Here is a 17,444-nt window from a genome sequence, read left to right on the forward strand (position 1 = left end):
TATGGACCTGTGATACCTGGAAGTGACATCTGATGAAGAGAATCAAAGGTAATGGATTATTTACATAGTATTTTCGATTTTAGATCTCCCCAACATGACGTCTAGTCTGTATCGCAACGCGTATTTTTCTGGGCGCAGTGCTCAGATTATTGCAAAGTGTGATTTCCCAGTAAGGTTATTTTTAAATCTGGCAAGTTGATTGAGTTCAAGAGATGTAAATCTATAATTCTTTAAATGACAATATAATATTTTACCAATGTTTTCTAATTTTAATTATTTAATTTGTGACGCTGACTTGACTGCCGGTTATTGGAGGGAAACGATTTCCTCAACATCAATGCCATAGTAAAACGCTGTTTTTGGATATAAATATGAACTTGATAGAACTAAAAATGCATGCATTGTCTAACATAATGTCCTAGGAGTGTCATCTGATGGAGATTGTAAAAGGTTAGTGCATCATTTTAGCTGGTTTTATGGTTTTGGTGACCCTGTCTTTGACTTGACAAAACATTACACACAACTCTTGTAAATGTACTGTCCTAACATACTCTAAATGTATGCTTTCGCCGTAAAACCTTTTTGAAATCGTAAAACGTGGTTAGATTAAGGAGATGTTTATCTTTCAAATGGTGTAAAATAGTCGTATTTTTGAAAAATGTGAATTTTGACATTTATTTGGATTCAAATTTGCCGCTCTTGAAATGCACCTGCTGTTGATGGAGTGCACCACGGGTGGCACGCTAGCGTCCCACCTAGCCCCAAGAGGTTAAACCACTTGAGTGTTGGTTTAGCAGTATGCTTAGGGTCATTGTCCTGCTGGAAGGTGAACCTCCGTCCCAGTCTCAAATCTCTGGTAGACTGAAACAGGTTTCCCTCAAGAATTTTCCTATATTTAGCGCCTTCCATCATTCCTTTAATTCTGAGCAGTTTCCCAGTCCCTGCCGATGAAAAACATCCCCACAGCATGATGCTGGGGATGGTGTTCTTGGAGTGATGAGAGGAGTTGGGTTTGCGCCAGACATAGCGTTTTCCTTGATGGCCAAATAGCTCAATTTTTGTGTCATCTGACCAGAGTACCTTCTTCCATATGTTTGGGGAGTCTCCCACATGCCTTTTGGTGAACACCAAATGTGTTTGCTTGTTTTTGTCTTCAAGCAATGGCTTTTTTCTGGCCACTCTTCCGTAAAGCCCAGCTCTGTGGAGTGTATGGCTTAAAGTGGTCCTATGGATAGATACTCCAATTTCCCTTCAGGGTTATCTTTGGTCTCTTTGTTGTCTCTCTGATTAATGCTCTCCTTGCCTGGTCTGTGAGTTTTGGTGGGCGGCCCTCTCATGGCAGGTTTGTTGTGTTGCCTGACCTGTTTGGAGAGCTCCTTGGTCTTCCTGGTGCCGATTGCTTGGTGGTGCCCCTTGCTTAGTGGTGTTGCAGACTCTGGGGCCTTTCAGAACAGGTGTATATATATGGAGATCATGTGACAGATCATGTGACACTTAAATAAAGTCCACCTGTGTGCAATCTAACTAATTATATGACTTTTGAAGGTAATTGGTTGCACCAGATCTTATTTAGGGGCTTCATAGCAAAGGGGGTGAATACACATGCACGCACCACTTTTCCGTAATTTCTTTTTTTTTAATTTTTGGAAACATTTTATTTTTTGAATTTCACTTCACCATGTTGGACTATTTTGTGTATGTCCATTACATGAATTCCGAATAAAAATACATTTAAAATACAGGTTGTAATGCAACAAAATAGGAAAAACGCCAAGGGGGATGAATACTTTTGCAAGGCACTGTATATTGCAGTGTATGTATGAAATCAAGATGCATTTTTATTGTTACAGAGCAGACATCATCATGCCCCTTGTATACAAATGTAAAACAAGCTGGTGTCTAGCCCCCCATGAGGTTCTTCAGAGAGCAGCCAAGGAAGTAAGAGAAGGGAAGAAGTCAATTTGAGCAGCAGCAAGGGATGAACAAATTACTGAATGACAATGAAGAGGTACCACGACAAAAAAAAGAAAATGAACATGTTCGTGCTGTTAGGTTCTAATTTTCAGAGTAAATAACTCACAGACACTAGAGAAGCTTAACCAAGTTGAATTCTTCCCAAAGGCTCGACACAGCTGGATTCAGACAAAAACATGTTTCCACCACCACAAGTATATATACTCCATTTTAGGCCCTCCTCCTTCTCTCCAAACCTTACATCTTATGGTTCGACAGGAAAAGGGTGATAGGATAATGAACCATAATTTCTCCCCTCAGGGGATCTGACCTGACCTCAACCCCTCCTTCGCCCAATCCACAGATGTCCATCCGCTTCCCCTATAGCAATCCTGTGACTTCCTCCTGTCCACCCAACACATTCCAAAGCCATATGTCTCCTAAAGATAACCATTAACTTCTGATGTAAAAACCAGTCTCTTTCACTCCTATATATACTATGCTTCTGCGTATGACAATGGTCCAAGTTTCACCCAGAATCTAACAGTGCGCAAAAGAGAGGCTATGATAGAGTAGCAGAGGCACACAAGGTCTTATTGCATGACATGAAGTCTGAGCTTGCTAAACTTATCAAGAATCTTGTGGACCAGTTTAATGGGCTAAGTAGCCTCAAATTGGCACATCGAAACGATAACCCTGTTCCAGACAACTGGTCAAGAAATGGAAGGGTAAGTGATATTGAACAGAGAGATCCACTGTTTTTCTGAATGTAGGCATACATTTAAGATATACAATATACCTCACCCCCATTCCATTAATTAAACTTTGATCTACCAGTACCATCACCCACTGTCACAGGACACCATCACCCCCTACCCCATTGCGGCTCAACTTACCCTGTCCCTATGTGCTCAACTTAACCCATACCCGGAGAGACTTCTTATCTTTTGAAGTTGATTTCAAAACGATTATGTTTACATGTATGCTGATTATTTCTGTAGATATCTTTGTTAGAAATAAAACTATATTCCCCTTGACGTAGTGATGCTGAATGTAAAAAATGTCTGAACATGCCCAACTCTCCCCTACACTATATAGGGAATAGGGTGCCATTTGGGACACAGTCATAGTGCACTTTAGTTTACCCAGTGCTAAATCCTGATGTGTTATAATTATACAAAACAGTCTGTATTTTGTTCTTATGGCTCTGGTCAAAAGTAGCGTATAAACTATGTAGGGAATAGGGCGCCATTTGAGACACAACCAGGTAGTATTTATCTCTGGTACATTGGTAATGACCCTGCTGTACACAACTCACCACAATCACAGACAAACAGATGCATCTATCTGATCTGCTGTGCTAGGAGTCAACACTTCCTCTCTTAATGTTCCTTTGTTTCTACCTCTAAGTGGAGATAGACATGAAAAGCTTTGGCTGCGTGCCCCAAAGACATGAGGGATCACTTTGCCGTTTTTTTGGTCTCTGCCACTTTTAATCTTGTGCAGAAGACTGCTTTCTTTTCTTTCCTCTTTCATCTCAGTCAGACAACATGGAGGATTTGCGCTCTCTCCTTTTGTCTTTTCTTTTGATTCTCTCCCTCTTTCTCTCCCTCTACCAGTGGTAGTGACATTAATCCTCATACTTAATACTTTATTCAGCCCAGGCCACATCAAATGTTTAACTGAGTTAAGGTTCCAAATTAGTGCCATAATCTCTCTATGTCAGTTTAAATTAGTTATCTGTCATATTCAGCTGTAAATGCAGTCGGGCGAGGCGTAACTGAAAGGTTACAAATCTTTTAGTCTTATAGTTCTACCGTATCATGACCAATTTGTTCATGTAACTACCAGGTCACAGGAACAAGTTGTTTCTTCCTTGGCCAATCGACAACTCTAAACCTTTTGAGTGGGCAGAGATAATCCATAAGGCATGACAACACACCGTGTCCCTATAATGTTCTGCATATCACACCAACCTATGTCCAGATTAGCAGAACAACCAGAACACAACTGTATCCAATCTATTTCTACGCTGTATCTATAACTATTGTGGTGGACCCCTTCTGGAGTCTTGTTTCCCTGTTTCCCCAGACTTCCTCCACCCCTAGAACACTGAAAATACCCCAAAAAGAGACCTTGCTTTCAATAAGCCGATACGTTCAATTTGTTCTGCCAATTACGATCTGCCAGCGCCAGAATGATGGAGGCCGCTGCTCAATGGGGTAGAATGCCACCCTGTCGTACCTCACCCCTCTCCTCCTATCGCACCCCACCCGACAAAGCAGGACCAAGAGGGACTGAGAGGGGCCGAGACCCCATGCCTTTTCTGGGGGCCCAGTCAAGAATTGTCTGACAGATTGGCTGAGGCACTAACCAGTCAGGTCTTCAAAGAAACAAAGAGGTCGGGGGAGACCGGGAGAAGAAGAATGGGCTGGCAAATGAGAAAGAGATATATTGAAAGGGACAAGAGAGGAGTTGAAGGAGGTAGAGGGAAAAAAACATATTGAACTGATAGCGAGAGCAACCTTTTGACCATCTGTTCTGTGGAGGATGACAACAGCCCTCATCTGTATTTTTAGTACCATACAACAGACTAAATGATGCTCTTTTCCGCTATGCTACCTGCTGCCGCGGTTATGTTTGGAGTATTCCAATATCAAAATAGATTGGAACAGTTGATAATAAGACCCACCATTATAATATGCTACTAATGAGATACTAATGATAAAGCATTTTATTTGGTATAGCACATTTCATAAACCCAGAGTGCTTGAACAAAGCCACGCCACATCACACTTCCTTCCTGTAGCTAATATATTTACATTTTCTGTCTAAGCATGGTTGAGTAATTCCTCTCCCACTTTGTTCTGAAGTGGAAAGAAATTAAAAAACAACATGCACAAATCTGCATCTCAAATCGCATCCTATTCCCGATACTGTATAGTGCACTACTTTTGAGCAAGGCCCATATTGGGGGACACACTTTAAACACTCAACACTTCACTATTTTAATTTCATGGTTGCTTTAAATTAAATATAGTTTTTTCCTCCCTCTCCTCTTTCCAGATGATCATTTTTCTCTCTTCTAACAGGGATCAGATTTTTTGTGACCATGTTTAATGGAGGCTTTGTAGGTACTGGCATGCATCTAATTTCCCAAATCTTGATGGCAATTTGAAAAACAAATAGCTTTGTCTCTGACTGGGCAAGGCAGGGAAATTTAGTTTTAAGTCTCATCTGTTGTGCCTATAAATCCTTGTAAAGACCAGTTTGTGTAGGACATACACAAACAGAGAAAAATAGATACTTTTTTATCTTCCTTTTCTCTCTCTTCCTCTGTTTTCTACTTCGCTGTTCAAGGAAATAAGTCACCCCTCTCTGCCTCCACCTAAGGTACTTTATTCACTTGCAAATACTGAAAGATAAAATTAGTGGCTTTTGTGGCTCAAAAACCCATCCCTGCCCACCCTGTATAACAATATAATTTCATTTTGTCCTTTTCTCTCATGTTCATTGTTGTAAGGGCTGTCTTCAGGAAAGGACCAAAATGCAGCAGAGTTAGTATTCATCCTTCAATTTAATTGGAAAGAACACTATACAAAACAAAAACAAGGAAACTGACAGCCAATAGTCCTGTCAGGTGCAACCACACTAAACAAGAAACAATTACCCACAAACCCCAGTGACAAACAACTCCTACATATGTGACTCCCAATCAGGAACAACGATTCCCAGCTGTTCCTGATCAGGAGTCACAAGACACACACCAGACTGCCACGTCCTGACCCCCAAACTACTACACCAGCTCCATCTGCTGGTCAGGACGTGACAGTACCCCCCCTCAAGGTGCAGACCCCGGAATGCACCTAACCACAACAAAAAACCACCAACAAACAAAATCCCCATCAAAACCCTAAAACAGTAACCCTAAACAATAAGGGAGGGAAGGGAGGGTGGCTGCCGTCAACGACGGCACTGTGCTACACCCTCCCTCCCCAACCCACCTATCCTCAGGCTCTGGCCGTTCCAGGCAGTCTGGGTAGTCTGGCAGCTCGGGGCAGTCGGGGCAGCTCTGGGCAGTCGGGGCAGCTCTGGGCAGTCGGGGCAGTCTGGGCAGTCTGGCAGCTCGGGACAGTCTGGCAGCTCGGGACAGTCTGGGCAGTCTGGCAGCTCGGGACAGTCTGGGCAGTCTGGCAGCTCCGGACAGTCTGGGCAGTCTGGCAGCTCCGGACAGTCTGGGCAGTCTGGCAGCTCCGGACAGTCTGGGCAGTCTGGCAGCTCCGGACAGTCTGGGCAGTCTGGCAGCTCCGGACAGTCTGGGCAGTCTGGCAGCTCCGGCAGTTCAGGGCAGTCTGGCCGCTCCGGACAGTTCAGGGCAGTCTGGCAGCTCCGGACAGTTCAGGGCAGTCTGGCCGCTCCGGACAGTTCAGGGCAGTCTGGCCGCTCCGGACAGTTCAGCGCAGTCTGGCCGCTCCGGCAGTTCAGCGCAGTCTGGCCGCTCCGGCAGTTCAGGGCAGTCTGGCCGCTCCGGCAGTTCAGGGCAGTCTGGCCGCTCCGGCAGTTCAGGGCAGTCTGGCCGCTCCGGCAGTTCAGGGCAGTCTGGCCGCTCCGGCAGTTCAGGGCAGTCTGGCCGCTCCGGCAGTTCAGGGAAGTCTGGCCGCTCCGGCAGTTCAGGGAAGTCTGGCCGCTCCGGCAGTTCAGGGCAGTCTGGCCGCTCCGGCAGTTCAGGGCAGTCTGGCCGCTCCGGCAGTTCAGGGCAGTCTGGCCGCTCCGGCAGTTCAGGGCAGTCTGGCCGCTCCGGCAGTTCAGGGCAGTCTGGCCGCTCCGGCAGTTCAGGGAAGTCTGGCCGCTCCGGCAGTTCAGGGAAGTCTGGCCGCTCCGGCAGTTCAGGGCAGTCTGGCCGCTCCGGCAGTTCAGGGCAGTCTGGCCGCTCCGGCAGTTCAGGGCAGTCTGGCCGCTCCGGCAGTTCAGGGCAGTCTGGCCGCTCCGGCAGTTCAGGGCAGTCTGGCCACTCCGGCAGTTCAGGGCAGTCTGGCCACTCCGGCAGTTCAGGGCAGTCTGGCCACTCCGGCAGTTCAGGGCAGTCTGGCCACTCCGGCAGTTCAGGGCAGTCTGGCCACTCCGGCAGTTCAGCGCAGTCTGGCCACTACGGCAGTTCAGCGCAGTCTGGCCACTACGGCAGTTCAGCGCAGTCTGGCCTCTCTGGCGACTGTTGACTGGCGGGCAGCTCTGGCGACTGTTGACTGGCGGGCAGCTCTGATGACGACTGTTGACTGGCGGGCAGCTCTGATGACGACTGTTGACTGGCGGGCAGCTCTGATGACGACTGTTGACTGGCGGGCAGCTCTGATGACGACTGTTGACTGGCGGGCAGCTCTGATGACGACTGTTGACTGGCGGGCAGCTCTGATGACGACTGTTGACTGGCGGGCAGCTCTGATGACGACTGTTGACTAGCGGGCAGCTCTGATGACGACTGTTGACTGGTGGGCAGCTCTGATGACGACTGTTGACTGGCGGGCAGTTCTGATGACTGTTGACTGGCGGGCAGCTCTGATGACTGTTGACTGGCGAGGCTGGGTTGACACACTAGACTCCTGATGCGCGGGGCTGGTATAGGACGTGCCAGCCCGGAGACACGCACCTCCATGCTAGTGCATCTGGCGGGAAACACCGGACTGAAAGGGCGCACTGGCGGTCTTGAGTGCAGGGTTGGCATCACCCCTTCCGGCTCGATGCTCCCCTTGCCCTGGCACCTGCGGGGCGCTGGTACTGGGCGAACTGGGCTGTGCGTCCGTATAGGCGAGATGGTGCGCACCTCAGCGTAACATGGCGCCCTCCACCTCGTACGCACCTCCCTGTAGTCACGGGTAGCTGGCTTACGGCTCTTCCCTGGCCTGGCCAAGCTACCCGTGTGCCCCCCCCCAAAAAAATCTTGGGGTTGCCTCTCGGGTTTCCTAGCCAACCGTGTTCCAGCGTAACTTTCCCGATGGTTCCTCTGTCCAGCTGCCTCCACTCTCCTGAGTGCCTCCACCTGTTCCCATGGGAGGCGATCCCTTCCGGCCAGGATCTCTTCCCAGGTGTAGACTCCCTTGCCGTCCAGGACGTCCTCCCATGTCCATTCCTCCCTTTTTCTCTCCTGTCGCTGCTCCTTCCTCTTCCGCTGCTTGGTCCTTGTTTGGTGGGTAATTCTGTAAGGGCTGTCTTCAGGAAAGGACCAAAATGCAGCAGAGTTAGTATTCATCCTTCAATTTAATTGGAAAGAACACTATACAAAACAAAAACAAGGAAACTGACAGCCAATAGTCCTGTCAGGTGCAACCACACTAAACAAGAAACAATTACCCACAAACCCCAGTGACAAACAACTCCTACATATGTGACTCCCAATCAGGAACAACGATTCCCAGCTGTTCCTGATCAGGAGTCACAAGACACACACCAGACTGCCACGTCCTGACCCCCAAACTACTACACCAGCTCCATCTGCTGGTCAGGACGTGACAATTGTTTTATTCCAGCTCTCTTGCACTTTCTCTGTCTTTCAATCGCCTCTCTCTCTCTCTCTCTCTCTCTCTCTCTCTCAGGGATTTATTGGCATGGGAAACATGTTAACATCTCTCTCTCTCTCTCTCTCTCTCTCTCTCCTCTTACATCCCTCTTCTCTGAGAAGCATTCCTATCCCCTGCCTAAGGTTGCATATTTCTGGTTGTGGACCCCTGATTGTACACAGCAGCCAATGGTCCTTTAGTCTGATTGGCTCCTGGGCAAGATGACACAGTGGATGAAAGCGTGGAGACAGAAAGAGAGAAAGAGCTTGTGGAAAGCAAAAGGGAGAGAGCTTGGAGAGAGAGAGTGTGGAGAGAAAGAGAGAGAGAGAAAGAGAGAGAGAGAGAGACAATGAGTGATAGAAGTAGAAACTTTACAAAGGACACCCAGTGTGGTTTAAGATGGAGCATGGACCCAAAGTAACTTTAGGGGAACTGATGCATTGCAGGCAGTTACTTCCACAACTTTACCAAGTGCAATTTAGTGAGAGTGGAGAGAAAAGAAGAGACAGATAAGAGAAGAAGAAAAAATAGCAAAAACTCTGAGAAGGGCAGAGAAAGAAGGTAAGGTCTGGAATTTTAAATTATTCTGACTTCTTGCTAGAATGCCTTTCTACATGATCATCAATGAGAGATTTCAATTAAATTCTTCAATGGGTGTTACTGTTGGGAAATTGCAGTCAATGACAATGGTTTCTCATTTCCTTTCTGCATGTTTAAAATGTTTAGTCATTGTCTTGATGTTTTCCTTTGACATTTTTTTAAATATATATAAATGGAAATGAGAAACCTGTGCAAAGTGAGACTAGCTAACTGAAGCTGTAACCTGTTTATAATGTATGTTCATATTGTACATAATTTTTATTTGTCAAGAATGGACTTGAGTAATATGAGGAGAGAGTATTGGTCTGTGAGAATTCTTCTGGCAAAGTACAAACTTGTATAACTTGAATATAAACCTGGGCTCAAAACTGTATGGGGTCATTCAGTACACGTCTAGCCCTGGCGGCAGTTCAAACACGCTGTATTTAAAGTCTGGACTTTAGTTTAGTATTCAAACCTCAATCAGAGTGAAGGCTTTCATTTTTCAACATGACGAGGACTTTTTTCACTCTTCTTCAAAACCATTAAGCTGTCTCCTTGTAAACCGAAGCTGGGAAATAAACCGGATTGACAAGTGTGCACAAAGACACAAAGACATTGTAGCTATTATCCGTGTCAGAAGTTGGGACGAATTAACGCTCATTCACGGAACTGAGTGGCGCACATTATGCTGATGTGTTGCTGTGTAGTCTCTGTAATAACTAACAACAGCTTCAAAGGGTTCCTAGATGATTTTAGGCTACATCCCAAAAGGCACCCTATTCCCTATATAGTGCACTACTTTTGACCAGTCCTATGGGCCCTAGTCAAAAGTAGTGCACTACATAAGGAATAGGGTGACATTTGAGATGCATACCCAGACGTTCCGATGCTCTACTCTTCCAGTCATGAAGTCATGTTTTTAAACAACATTCCGACACAGACGGACAGGATAATAGAAAAGGAATCTCTGAATCGCTAAATGCTCAAGCGTTTATGCAGCAGAGAATAAATACATAACCTCTCTATCTCAACAACAACCTATCCCAATTTCTCCATCTGCAGAGATTTTTGGAGTGATTATGAAGGGATATTCGAGTACTGAATAGGCCCTCTGCTGTCTGCAGGGTCGCATCCCAAAGGCACCCTATTCCCTATATATAGTGCAGTACTTTTGACCAGGGCCCTGGTCAGAAGTAATGCACTATGCAGGGAATAGGATGCCTTTGGGACGCAACCCAGGACTCTGTTGGTTAATTTGTGGTGCAGTGACATGGATTGCAAACTTTCCCGATGACACTCATGCCCCGTGACATAATTTCCATGCACCAGTGGTCGGGATGAATGCCAATTTGTGTGATTTAATTTCTCCATAAATCACAAGGTTCCTTTTTATATACGTGCAGGGGGAAAGAAAGAAAGAGAGAAAGAAAAAAAAAGAGAGAGAGAGAGAGAGAGAGAGAGCAGCACCAGCGATGGAAAGAGAAGTTGGCAAGATAGTTGGAATAAGACAATGAGCTTGAGAGAAAAGAAGGAGAAAATTATATTGTTATAGAAAAGAATAGGACAAAGGAGCAGGTAGGAAAAAAATGTGGTAATAACTTTTGCCCTTCCCATGGCACTAAGGGTGCTAACGCATTGCTACAGACAGAGACAGCAACACTACCTGATTCACAGCACATAATGTACTGTACATCCTATAATTTTCAGAGGCTCACACATGGCCCCCAGAACACATAGAGGCTAAATGGAGAGGAAGGAGAGAAGGAGAGAGGGAGAGAGAGAGGGATATAGAGAAGGTAGGGCATAATTAGGAGCACCACATTAAACAACCCATAGGGAGGGAAGGAGATGCACCCTGACTTCGCAGCAGCAGTACAGACAGCGGCTGGGGTTACAGCTACACAGAGAGAGGCTGGGGGTTGGGAGTGCCAGCTACAATTAGGGAGTGTGGCAGAGGCAGGTTCAGAGCCTGCCCCATGCCAGCTCTTCCTCCAGTCCTGGAGGGTGGAGGTGGGAGGTGAGGGATGAGGGGTTAGGAATGGGGATAAGAGGGGTGCAGGCACACACACGCTTGCTTGCATACATACGACGCACACACACATACACAAACATCTGCGAGATCTGAGAGTGATAGCATAGAGAAAACACAAATCCTATTGCTCCAAACAGCATTTGAAGATTGCTGCCTCGCTCTGTGAACTGTCTGTGATATCACCGTACCATAGACCCTTTGCTGCTGAGAAAATCACACAACCTGGTAAATTTCTTCTCTCATATAAAAAAATATACAGAATACAAGAAATCATTGGAATAGGCTTTACGACAAGGTACATGCAGGCTAAGGTACCGCAAAGTACTGAGGTTCAATCCAAAATTAACCTACTTTGAATAGTTTATGGAAATCTATAATTCTATGACTTTTCTTTGAAAATGAAAATGGCTTCAGTTTTCTCAGTCTACCATAGGTGGGAATCTGGCCACCTACACCAGGATGTTACCCATCAATGCTGCCCTAAATAACCCAGATACTGTGCATCCATCTTTCTCTGGGGGTCCCAGATATGAAGTGTCAGTGATGGCTACTTTCTCCACCATGCAAAATCAATTGTGGTTAACAAATTAGCCATGACATATCTCCCTGTGGTTTTATGATGCTGGAGCCCCAACTCCGCCCCTCTTTCACGGTGACTCCGTCCTTAATGGTCCATTTAGGAACGGGGGTCCTCTTCGATAGGGGTGAATGGAGGATACGGACATGCCCACTGTGAAATCAAGCCTTATGAATGACCTTAAAGGTGGACCTGCATAGGGGCCTACATAGGAAATAGGACAACACTGTCACACCGCACACAAAGTTGGGAGAAAGTCTGAATGTTATCTCTTCAATAGGTAAGCCTACATTGTCACATATCTGTTCAACGACACACTGCCTCACCACATTAAATTATATATCTGAAAGTTATCTATTCAACAGATATGTTGTTTACCACACTGTTGTTACCACACACAAAGTTGAGAGAAAGTCAAAGTTATCTGTTCAGTGTTCAATGGCTACATTGTTGGAGTGTCATTGTTGATGGTTTGGTAAGCAGTGTATAACTCTGTTTTAGACAAGTACACCGCAGCTCCTGAGAAGGAAGTGCTCTCTCGATAGGAAGTAGGCAACCATCATATAAGATTGACTTTGTGAAAAAAATATTAATAATTTTCACATGATCTGCAGCAGAGCACAAAAGTCAGGCTGAGTTCACAGAGCCGGAGTGACTAAAGGCAAAGGGTTTTTGTACAGTTCTGTTAGTTGTGATAGCCTTGTTTCATGTGTGTTGTTTTCCTCTTTAGTAGGCCTAAGGGAATGGGAGAGGGAAAGTAGTGGTTTTGAAGGTATTTTTTCGGCAAATATTAGTGCATGGTCTTTAATGGCACCCTATGGTAGGTCAAAAGTAGTGCACTATATAGGGAAAAGAGTGCCATGCTGACAGACTGACTGAGAGTATGATGACTCAACAATATGGTCCTTTAATTCCTCGAACACCAGCTGTTAGTGCTGTTGATTGTTACATCCCCTCCTTGATTGACACACACATTAAATACACAAGCACACACTCAAACATGCATGCACAAACATACACATAGATACAAACATACACGTGCAACAGGATGCTTTGAGAACGTAACACATTTTTATAAGGCACGCTGTTCTCTTTGAAAGTTAAACTGTCTTTTACCGTTTCCCTCCGAAATCCTCAAGTCAGTAGAAATTGTCATTGTGGTGGGAAAATACCTCCTCTTAAGCTTTCTCATATGATGTCTCCTCCACCCTTCATCCCTCCACCCTCCTCCTTCCTTCCTTCCTTCCTTCCTTCCTTCCTTCCTTCCTTCCTTCCTTCCTTCCTTCCTTCCTTCCTTCCTTCCTTCCTTCCTTCCTTCCTTCCTTCCTTCCATCCTTCCTTCCATCCTTCCTTCCTTCCTTCCATCCATCCATCCATCCATCCATCCATCCATCCATCCATTCCTCTGTTCTTGACAGGGGCATCTTGTGTGGTAGGTCGTAAAGGCAGGAGCAACAAGAGCAGCTGCTAATCTGAAGAGCCATCAGATTAGTCTGAGGGAGATATGTGGAATGTTTAGCCAGCACAATTATGTAGCATGTCACCTCATTAGACACAACAAAAAAAAAGGTAGAATGCAATGAGTGCATGCCCTGACCTCTGCCGGGAGCAGCACACACACACACAAACACACAGTCGTGAACCCTGAGAAGGAAGGGCTGGGGGTGGAGGGTTTAGCGAGGAGATAATTTGTGGGGGGGTGTGTGGAGGGTTTAGCGAGGAGATAATTTGACTTCATAATGAACAACATGGCGAATTGAATAGAAAGAATGGAGAGAATAGAAACAGACAGAATAGGGTAGGACCAGGAGGGGCCAGGAGGGGCCCATGGGGGTCAGGGCTCACCCAGCCTGCAAGGGGCCCTCGTGGGGCTCTAAGTTCAAGATTTAATCCCAAATGGCACCCTATTCCCTAAATAGTGCACTACTTTTTAACCGGGCCCATAGGGAATAGGTGCCATTTGGGACATATCCCCTGAGTTGGAGGGCCAGGGTGGCTAGTAGCCATATACCCCCTTCTATCAGGGGCTCTGTAACAATACCACCACGCTCAGAACCCTCCCCTAGCCACCAGTCTCTTTGTGACTCTTCAATAATGATTAACTGTGTTTGGAGATTCGGAGTGTCCACTGCGGCACAATGAGCTCTCTCTTACACTATATAATAGAGCTCAACATAGTCTCCCTTTCTCTGCTCTCTCTCTTTCTCCACGCCCACTGCTAGCATTCTTTTCTTTCCATTTATCTCTTTTCCCTTTCCCCTCTCTGCATTATCACGACACAGCTGTCCGTTTTCTGTCCCTTGCAGCTTGTTAAAAGAGAGGGAATATATTGTGGTGGAGGCAAACAGATGTTACCACCTCACTGATAAATGGAAAGAAAAACAAGTGATAGTCATAAAGGCACAGTTTGAGTAGAGCACATGAAAGACATTGATTAAATGTAAAACATTACTTGAAATCAATACAAAACATAAAAAAATCCACAGCACCATGAAATAATGATTGACCTTGCTTGCTCTGATTATTGTGGGCAGTTCGAGTGCAGGAAAAATAACTTTGGCAAATAAACTTGACATTTGGAAATCAGTTATCAAGTCAGTGCCTACACCCGATAAATGGTGGAAATACTCTTCCTCCGTCTCTCCATTTCTCTACCGCTCTCAACTCTTTCCGCTCTCTCCACTTTCTCTTTGCCGAACTCTACTTTGTGGAACGGTGCGCCACTTGTTGCATGTTGTCCTATCAGGCAGTAGCATGTAGCATGTACAATAGTTCACGGTGTGAGTAGCGTTTAGTACACAAAGTGAATGCTATTCAGACACAAACACTCCAACCTCATGACATCACACCCTGAGGCCATTAGCAGAAGGCAGACAGCGTACCTCTCTCCTCCTCTACTAAGGCAGCAGAAAGAGAGAGGGGAGAGGGGGAAATGGAGAAAGATGAGAGAGTGAGAGGAGAGAGGGAGATAAATGGGGGAGAGAGAGAGAGGGAGTGAGAGAGGAGGAGAGGGGGAGAAGGCGGCAGGAAGAAACAGCAGCGCATCTCTCACTTCCTCTATGACAGGCAGAGGAAATAGAGAGGGAGAAAAGGAGAGAGGGAGAGAGAGGGGAGAGGGAGAGAAGCAACTACACGCTTAGAGAAGGCAGCCAGAGAGAAATGAAAGAAGTTACTGTTGTTCTTAGAAACTGCAAATAGAGGGGGAAGCATAAATCACCAACAATGCAGAAAGAAGAGAGAGAGAGAGGTAGGGGTTGAGGGTGGTTGCTACAGTCCAAGCCAGGGGACTACAATATTTTTTAGTATAAGAGGTACTTTAAAAAAAAAATATCCAGCTACAAATTTATTTTGCGTTGAAATAGGCATGTTCTTTTCTTCCCTGCAACTCTTCACCAGGTTTTTGCTGTAAAATAGATTTTATAATGGTAAAAATTACAATTATTTATAGAGAAACAACAGTTGCATGTTCAGCGTGCATGTAAATGTGTACATCACATACCATTGTCTGGGGGAAGAAAAATATTATAATTTACCTTTAATTGAGGACTGTGTCTGGCTAGCAATATTTCTGTACTGCACACATCATGGTATAGTTCGCAAAACAAATGTGAACTTGCTTAATACAAATAATAATGAGAACATTCTGTCAGGTAAGCCTATTTTGTAGTTAACATCTTATTGTGTAGATTCAGGGGAAAGCCTTTCTGTCTACCCAGAAGATGGTTGTCATTAGCATCAATAACTGGCTAAACTAAGGGATACACAAATGCACGCACCACACAGACAGATGGGTAATATAGCTGTAAATGAAATGGCAGATATTGTGTTACGTTTGGCTTTTTAAGCCAATAGTGTCTAACCAGTGGTGGGATAATGTCAATGTGGCTTTGATGGGATAGTAAAAAATAAAATAAAATAAAATGTTATTGGTCTTGTACACATATTTTGCACATGTAATCGCAGGTGCAATTAAGTGCTTATGTTTCTATCTCCAACAATACAGTAATACCTAACAATACACACAAATACAAAACATAGAAAGAAAGGAAGTAAGAAATATCAGAACGTGCAATATCCATAATATATATATCTATATCTACATACTACCGGTCAAACGTTTTAAAACACCGACTCATCCAAGGCTTTTTCTTTATTTTTACTATTTTCAACATTGTGAATAAAAGTGAAGACATCAAAACTACGAAATAACACATATGGAATCATGTAGTAACCAAAACAGTGTAACTTCTTATGGGCAGGTGGGACTGTAGCGTCCCACCTGGCCAACATCCGGTGAAATTGCAGAGCTCGAAATTCAAACTACAGAATTATCAATATTTAACTTTCATAAAATAAGTGTAATACATCAAAATAAAGCTTAACTTCTTGTTAATCCAGCCACTGTGTCAAATTTCAAAAAGGCTTTACGGCGAAAGCACACCATGCGATTATCTGAGGATAGCGCCCCGCATACAAAACCATGAAAAACATATTTCAACCCAGCAGGTGCGACACGAAAGTCAGAAATAGCGATATAAAAAATGCCTTACCTTTGATGATCTTCTTCTGTTGGCACTCCAAAAGGTCCCAGTTACATCACAAATGGTCCTTTTGTTCGATAATGTCCTTCTTTATATCCATAAAAACTCAGTTAACTGGCGCGCTTCAGTCAATAATCCACCCAGTTTCCCTCCATCAAAATGCATACAAAATGAATCCCAAACGTTACTAATAAACTTTTCAAAAACAAGTCAAACCTTAAGTACCCTAATACGTAAATAAACGATACAATTGAAATTGTAATTGTCTTTACCGGAGAAAAATACCAAAGAACGCGCTCTCTTCCACGCGCTTGGAAACACTACAGCCAAAATGGGAGCCACCTAGAATAACTACAATTTCTGGCAAATTTTTCCAAAAACCAGCCTGAAATTCTTTCTAAAGACTGTTGACATCTAGTGGGAGCCCTAGGAACTGCAATCTGGGAGGATTTTGCCTTATAATAAAAGTGAGAGCCATTGAAAATAGTGGTAGGCTGACATTTTTTTTTGGGGGGGGGGGTTGGTTTGTCCTTGGGGTTTTGCCTGCCATATCAGTTCTGTTATACTCACAGACATTACTTTAACAGTTTTAGAAACTTTTGAGTGTTTTCTATCCAAATCTACCAATTATATGCACATCGTAGCTTCTGGGCCTGAGTAACAGGCAGTTTACTTTGGGCACGCTTTTCATCCGGATGTGAAAATACTGCCCCCTACACAGAGAGGTTAAACAAATCAAAATATATTTTATATTTGAGATTCTTCAAATAGCCACCCTTTGCCTTGATGACAGCTTTGCACACTCTTGGCATTCAAGGCATTCACACTCTTGGCATTCACTCTAGCACACTCTTGGCTTAAAGTGGTCCTATGGACAGATGCTCCAATCTTTGCTTTGCAGCTCCTTCAGGGTTATCTTTGGTCTCTTTGTTGCCTCTCTGATAAGGCCCTCCTTGCCTGGTCTGTGAGTTTTGGTGGGCGGCCCTCTCTTGGCAGGTTTGTTGTGGTGCCATATTCTTTAAATGTTTTAATAATGGATTTAATGGTGCTCTGTGGGATGTTCAAAGTTTCAGATATTTTTTATAACCCAACCCTGATCTGTACTTCTCCACAACTTTGTCCCTGACCTGTTTGGAGAGCTCCTTGGTCTTCATGGTGCCGCTTTCTTGGTGGGGCCCCTTGCTTAGTAGTGTTGCGGTCTCTGGGGC

At 44.9% G+C, this 17,444-nt stretch overlaps 1 protein-coding gene across 2 annotated transcripts in view; it reads left to right on the forward strand.

Annotated features, from left to right (window-relative positions):
• Positions 1–17,444, forward strand: part of LOC106590058 (cadherin-20) — a 167,799-nt gene that overhangs the window by 102,448 nt on the left and 47,907 nt on the right. Inside the window, exon 1 of one of the 2 annotated variants that reach the window (XM_014180570.2) lies at positions 8,701–9,065. The exons of the other annotated variant lie outside the window; for it this stretch is intronic. The gene's annotated coding sequence lies outside the window, so the exon portion shown is untranslated. Of the gene's footprint in view, positions 1–8,700; positions 9,066–17,444 lie in introns of those variants that run through there. 2 annotated transcript variants of the gene reach the window in all.

This window comes from Salmo salar, chromosome ssa29 (genome assembly GCF_905237065.1).
Source record: "Salmo salar chromosome ssa29, Ssal_v3.1, whole genome shotgun sequence".
In the NCBI taxonomy this organism is placed as follows: Eukaryota; Metazoa; Chordata; class Actinopteri; order Salmoniformes; family Salmonidae; genus Salmo; species Salmo salar.